The sequence below is a fragment of the Opisthocomus hoazin genome, chromosome 21 (genome assembly GCF_030867145.1).
Source record: "Opisthocomus hoazin isolate bOpiHoa1 chromosome 21, bOpiHoa1.hap1, whole genome shotgun sequence".
Classification (NCBI taxonomy): domain Eukaryota; kingdom Metazoa; phylum Chordata; class Aves; order Opisthocomiformes; family Opisthocomidae; genus Opisthocomus; species Opisthocomus hoazin.
This window is the reverse complement of record NC_134434.1, coordinates 3,284,775-3,292,105: the sequence shown is the minus strand read 5'-3', so window position 1 is coordinate 3,292,105 and position 7,331 is coordinate 3,284,775.

Sequence of the window (7,331 nt, the reverse complement as noted above, 5' to 3'; positions counted from 1 at the left end):
CCCCTCCCGTGCTGAGCTGAGGGCCAGTGGTGTCCGCGCATGGAACAGACACGGCAGTTTGCCCGAGGCTCACACGCTCTGCGTGAGGATTAGTGACTCTCATCCCCAGCCCGTGGTCAGTCCGGGGAGCGATGCCGTGGCTGTGGTGCCCGAATGACTAAAGAGCAGCATCAAAGCCTCGGAATTGCCTTCAGTGCTCGCCTTTTTCCACAGAAGCGGGAGGACATCTAATTTTCTCAGAGCGTCAAATTAAGTTGGGAAAGGCGAAGTCTGGCCACGCAGAATTAGTTGTGGCGGACGGATTCATCCCACTCTGGTCCTTGCCTGTGACGCCGAAGCGCTCGCCACTGAATCGGGCAACAGCAGCTCAAAAATGGAGCTTTACACAGAATCACAGCATAGTAGGGGTTGGAAGGGACCTCTGTGGGTCATCTAGTCCAACCCCCTGCCGAAGCAGGGTCACCTACAGTAGGTTGTAGAGGACCTTGTCCAGGTGGGTCTTGAATATCTCCAGAGAAGGAGACTCCACAACCTCCCTGGGCAGCCTGTTCCAGGGCTCCGTCACCCTCAGAGGGAAGAAGTTCTTCCTCATGTTCAGCTGGAACTTCCTCTGCTTCAGTTTGTGCCCGTTGCCCCTTGTCCTGTCGCTGGGCACCACTGGAAAGAGCTTGGCCCCATCCTCCTGACCCCCACCCTGCAGATATTTGTATGTATTAGGTCCCCTTTGTGGGAGAGTCGCATCCCATGCGAGAAGCACTGGGGGCTTCTGGGCTGGGAGGCTGGGGTGTGAGCCCGCCCAGCTCAGTGATGCTCAGGAGGCTGCACCCGCTGCCCCCGAAGATGTGGGGTGCTCCAGCGCTGCCCTCCCACCTGGGAGGGGGTTTGCAGGGGGTGTCACTGCTCTCGGCCCCTGCCTCCCTGCCTTCGTCACCCAGGAGGGATTCATCTCCTCTCCCCACCAGCCCAGTGCTGCAGCAGAGCCCTTCCAGGAGCTTGGCTTGGTTTGGAGGGAGGCTGAAAGCGTGATCCTTCCTAGCTGGTGTGTGAGGGCAGGTGTCCCTCAGGCCTTGCCAAATGGGGTGCTCCAGCCTGGACCCCCCCTTCCGAACACCGTCTCCTTCAGTCAGCTTCTTTGTGTCAGAGCCAGGAGTTTTTCTCCCGAGCAGGTACACCTTTGAGCTGTTCCAGGTGTCCGTGTTGCAGCTGGCCACCACCGGCAATGCAACGTCCTGCAGGTATTTTTGCACATTACGGGGCCTTGGCGTTGCACTTGAGTGTGGAGGCACAGAGGAGAGCAAACCTGTCCTCGCGTTTAGCTTCCCATCACCCCGACACGGGCCGATTGCTCGGCGCTTCAGCCCGGTGCTTGTGCAGGACGGTCCCTTCTCCAGGGCGCTGGTGTCCCAGCAAAGCGGCTTTCCTGGGAGACGCGGAAGAAACCTCCCCCAAAAGCTCTGATCTCCCACCCTGGTTTCACAGGGTGCTTCTCCAGCTGTGTGTGAAGGTTGCCTTTCCAGGCAGGTATTTAATTACCTCTCAGTGCCTGGTTAATGATCTAGGACGCATCTTGTTCAGGTCCAGTCACTGTGTTTGGGGAGCAGCTCCCTTCAGCAGTGTCACTGGGTAGTAAAGCCAAATTTGCAGGCTGCATCCTGTAAGTTATAAACAAGTTTTCCAGACAAAGTGTCTTGAGAATCGGCCATTGGTGGATATATTTAGTGCTATTACAGCCTTGCTAATCCTCTGGGGAGAGGAAAATTAGGCTAACGCAATAGCTGCTGTAGGGAATTGTCCTGATGTCCTGCTCCCCAGCTCTAGGGCTTAAACTCAGAAGAAGCTGTGGGATGCTGTAATGAGCTTGGAGAGGCGATGGGGTGGGAAGCAGGCAGGTCCTTTTGATGTCGGAAGGGTCGAGGGATGAGTAGTCCATAAAAGCCTTGGGACTGAGCTGGTAACGCGATGGTGTGGTGCAAACGTCCTCTGTATTTAGAGAGATACAAAGGAGCAGGACCAGTACGTCCCACTCGGGAAGCCGTGCTGCATTTGGCGTCCTCTGGTCTTCTGGGAGAAGGTCCTGGGAGCTGAGCCGCTCTGAAGCCAAAACCCGCTCTCCTCTGCTGACTCTGGCACGGTGCTGAGCCCAGCCCCGTCCCCGGAAGATTTTTTAATGGGTCTTAATCAGGCCCGCAGGGAGAAGTGCAGGGGCCGTTGCACATCCCCTCCGCTTATCAATTGGTAAAGATAAAGCAAAGCAAAAGGAGGTTTGATTACTGAGTAATTTCAGACTTGAGAAAATCGAGTGTCCTGTTTTCTCAGTGGGGCAGCAGGTTTTTTAAAATAGGTGGGCTGCTCTGAGCCTCTGGAGTTTCGCTTTGGCTTGTATGAAAGCTGCTCCACGAAGAGGAAGAAGGGCTGTGATTTAAAAATGAGATGAAAAGGTGTCGTCCCTTGCGTCTGTGAGGAAGGAGGCTGACTTGTGCGCGGTGGGAACGTGATCCAGTACCTCCCGAGGTGGTGAGCATCCAGTGCCATGTGGCTCCTGACTCCCGTGGCTGCTCTTCATGCTTTCCTCTTCATGCTCTGCTATTCTCCATGGCTTTGGAGGCTCTTCGGAGGGTTTCCCTCTTGCTGAGGACAGCCCAAGTCTTACAGACTCTGTTTCTGGCTGCAAAGACCATGTATCCTTTGCAACAAGTCCTGGGCTGGCTGTAGCTGCTGGTCCTGCTGCCAGACAAGCAGCATCTCCACGTAGCAAAGCATCCTTCGCTGTCACAGAGGGCTCCTGGCCTTGTGCAGCCTCATGCATCTCTCCAAAACTATTAGAAATAAAAATCGAATGCTGAGCGCGGGGAGGAGCAGCTGTGACTTACCTCTGCTTCTTCATGGGAGTGAAGGTCAGAGGTGAGATGAGAGCAGAGGGAAACTTTCTCCAGCCGCTGGACGCTGCCTGTCTGGCTGTGTGGTGGGGAAACTCTTCCTGACTCTGTCCTTGGGGACGTGGTGGTGGGTGCTGCTGGGCAGGGTGGTTGGTGAGATGCGCCCTTGGTTTTACTTGGTGGAACTATGGGTGGTCATTAGCAGGTGCTTTACAGGGTTGAGGAGATGCATGAACTGCTCTTCTGTAGGGGATGTTTTATGAACAAATCAAGGCTGTTTCCAGGTGTATTGAAGACTGAACTCCAATCACCCTCCATCCGTGCTCACTGGTGCTTCCTGCTTTTCTCTTCCCACCTCAGTGTGTTGTAAAGGTCCTTCCATTGCTCATGCTGTAGGCACCCACCACTTCTCCAGAGTCATTTAAGACCTTAATGGTGGAGGCTTCCCTGCGCTGTCTGGCCAGCAGCAGCTCTTGGTGGTGCGATGAGGGAGGCTTGTGCAGTGTGAGGGCTCTGCTTGTTGCTTTGATTTCAGCACGCGGCTTCCCAGGAGAATGAGGAAGTTCAAAAGCAAGGAGGTGAAGTGGGAAGAAAACTCATAGAGGACCATCTCCTGGGCTGCACCCCCAGCAGCGTGGGCACAGGGCGAGGGAGGGGATTCTGCCTCTCTGCCCCGCTCTGGTGAGAGCCCGGGGGGGGTCCTGCATCCAGCTCTGGAGCCCTCAGCACAGGACAGACATGGACCTGTTGGAGCGGGGCCGGAGGAGGCCCCAGCAATGATCCGAGGGCTGGAGCACCTCTGCTGTGAGGAAAGGCTGGGAGAGCTGGGGCTGTCCAGCCCGGAGAAGAGAAGGCTGTGGGGACACCTTCGAGCAGCCTGCCAGTGCCTGAAGGGGCTGCCAGAGAGCTGGAGAGGGACTTTTTCCAGGGGCGTGGAGTGATAGGACAAGGGGTGGTGGCTTCAAGGTGACAGAGGGCAGAGCGAGATGAGACAGGAGAAGGACGTTCTTTCCAGTGAGGCTGGTGAGGCCCCAGCCCAGGGAAGCTGTGGCTTCCCCCTCCCTGGCAGTGGCCAAGGCCAGGCTGGCCGGGGCTTTGAGCAGCCTGGGCTGGTGGAAGGGGTCCCTGGCCGTGGCAGGGGGTTGGAGCTCAATGATCTCTGAGGTCCCTTCCAACCCAAACCATTCTCTGATTCTGTGACTGGTGTGCAGAGGGTAGTCAGGAGGGGAGAGGCACAGAGGAGGCAAGTATGTTGTCATCCAAAGGGCAAACGGTCTTGGCAGGCACTAGTAAATCATTTATGGGTCATATTAAGCTGTCGTCTCCTCTGTAAAAACTTAACAGAGAGGCCTGCCTGATCTAAGCTCCTCCTCTGGCTAATTCTTGGGAAGATCTGTGTGAAAGATCAGTCCGGGATTGTGCCTGGTATCTTCCTTCTCTGTCTGACAGTTTCCAGCTCACCCAGGTCCTCTACGCAGCTGTGCCTGCTATCTGTCCCTGCAGGCCACCTGCTCATCCGTGTGAGCACCAAGAAGCATCTGGTGATGTGATTGCTCTGTAAAACTAGGCATCTGCGTCCTGGCACAGCTCCAGGCTACTGGGTTGAATCCCCAGATCCTGTTCTGCAAAGTGAATAAAATGATTATGATGTGACTTCCCACACCATCTCCTGATGTGTCTGGAGCCCTGCCAGAGCAGCCAGCCCCAGGTCTCTACCCCCAGGAGATACGTCTGAGCCCCCAAAGGGAGCTGTAGCCTAGCTGGGGACCTGCCTGGGCGAGACATAACCTGCTCTTGGATTGGCTTTGTCTGTAGGTCAACAGCAGCATTTTAAGGCTGGTCCACCTGGAATGAAAGGAAGGTTTCCCACCCATGATCCAGCTTCCCGTGGATGATCTCACCTGGGCAAGGCAGCTCTTGCAGTGCAGAGCAGTTGTGTTGGAAATATAGCTGGGTGGGGTGGGGGGCTGCCTGCCTGGGACGCGGGGGTGGCTGGGAGGCCGGAGGTCCTGGGTAATGCTGGTTTGGATGGTCATCTTGGAGACCTGTGCTTCAGTTTTCAGCTGCAGAGGTGCAAGGATGTGGTGGAGCAGCCTTGCCCAGGGTTTTTGGGCGCAGGACCAAGTGCCAGGCACAGCTGTGTGGGTGGCTGTGGTGGTGAACTGGTTGAACTGGTCTCCTTGCCTGTTGCTTCTTGCAGGGCTTAGGTTAACCATCGTACCCTGCCCTGGCACGGCTGGGGCTGGTCTGAATGAAACCAGCTGTGGATCTGGCAGTGACCTGGGCTGAAGCAAGCAGTGCCCATTGCAAGTGTTCCCCCGAGGATTCCTGCAGCAGCATCTCCTTCGCCGGCGCAGGTCGCAGTGGTCACCGCAGCGTGGGGGAGACCGGGCTGGCAGCAGGCAGAGCATCCCTCACTCACAGCAGCTGCTGGGCTGTGGCAGAAACTGGTTCTGGGCAGGATGTGGCAGCAGGGGCTCTGGGCTGGCAAGACCTGTCATCCTGGAGCCGCCCTGGGCTCTACCTCCAGCTTCGCCCCGCCACGCTTGTCTCCTGAGGCTGGGATGGTGACAGACCCCTTGGGGCTTTGCTGAGGGCTGGGTGAGCCCCGTTCCTCTGGCAGGAGAGCAAGCAGCAAAGAGCTGCCCCCTCGCATGGACTCTGTGCGGGGCGAGCGAGTTGGCTCTGCCTCTTCTCGGTTTGTCAGTCCCGTCTGCGTACGGCACGGAGGCTGCCGCTGCCTGCCAGAGCGCGCGTCTCTGCGTGCACGGGGTGAGATCAAAGAGTATTAGCTTTTAAAATGCTCCATCTTCCCGAGGGATCCTTGCCAGGTGGGGACTTGGCTGGGGGAAGGATCACACCTCTGTCTTGTTAAACGGAGGCGAGGAAGGTGCCGGTGTAAAGCTTTGCGGGTGAGGAGCTCCAGCCCTCGGCTCCAGGCTGCGGGTGATGGATGGCTCGGGAAGCAGGTTGGCTGGGGGGTGTGGGTTGGTATGTGCCTGGTTTGCTTTTTGTGTTCATTCGTAGAACTTCCTCCACGTGCGAGCGTGCTGGCTTCCAGGGGATTGCTGCCAGTCCATCTTGTTCAATTTAGTTTTCTCTGAATTCGCAGGGGATTGATCCCCTCCTGGCTTGTGCAAACAGCCCTGCAGAGAAGGGCTTGTCATGGGTTCCTGCGTTGCTCCTGTTTTGCGTGGGTACAGACTGAGGTCTACTTGGCCTCAAATGCTCTCGACTCTTGTCCCTGGCAAAGCTTGCTTTAAGCTTTTGAATGCAAATGCGGCAGGGTCTGGTCCTGTGGGCTGCAGGTGATGTGCTGGTTCCTCCCTGGGGCCCTCCAGCAGCTCCTGTCAAAGAGCGTTGTTGCTGTTGTTGGTCAGCTTGATGGTAATGGCAAAGGGGTGATCTCTCAGCAACCGCTTTCCACGCTGTCTGTAGACCTCCACACAGCAAAGACAGGCCCTGAAGCAGGTGTCCATTAACTCCAGCCGCCCTGGAGGAGAGGTCACCCCCCCTCCTAAGGCCCACACCAGTGCTTTGAGCTGGGGGACCTCCTGTCTTCATGCTTCTGAGATCCTGGTGTGACAAGCTATGATACCACCATGAAAAGGCAGGGCTTTGTAGCTTGTAGAAGAGTAGAACCATAGTAGAAAGCAAGCCCCCTGCAAAGGAGCCTTGTCCAACATGTGTCTTTCCCTCTCTCCTGGGACAAGCATGATTTTTTTCGTGCCAATTTAAAGAGGACAAGAGGTCACCCAGGAAGTGGCGATGGACCCCAGGCCTTTGCCTCTGGTCATGGGTTTTCCTTGGGCCACATGAAATGGGGAAGAACAGCCACAAACCTGTGTCAGCATCACGGGAGGCTGGTGCTTATGTGGGCACTGTGGTCCCCATCCGCTCCTGCCCCCTTCCTTCCTCCTCCACCCTCTGCCCTCCTTCCCTGGTCCTGCACTGGATAAGGATCCCATGTCGCTGCGGGATCTGTGCTGGATCAGCCTGAAACACAGGGTTCCTGGTCTGTGGGGAACTTTGAACTTTGCTTTATCTGAAACCAAGAGGATGTAGACAGCAGCCAGGCCTTGCTGTGGTTTAGGAGAGCCATGGGGCTGGGCAGCCCCACCGTGCAGCACAGCCTGGACGGGCATCCCCAGGAGCCATGAAGATGCCAGGATGGTGTTGGGCTGTACTGGAAACCAGTTGGGACTCTGAGGCTTTGCTCCACAAGGAGCAAGTCCACAGAGACTTGCCCAGAAGCAAAACTTGCTCTAAGGTCTTGTCTAGGCTAGGTAGAGCCTCAGATGCAGGTCTTTGGGGCTTTGGTACCCAAGTTTGTCCCAGAGCCTGAATCTTGCTGGCTGAGGCTCCTGTGAAGCTGCGCTGGAGCTGCTGACCTGCATTCTGTCATGAGCCCTCAGTGTTTTGCTGGGAGCTGGGACCAGCTTGTGCTGAACCTGG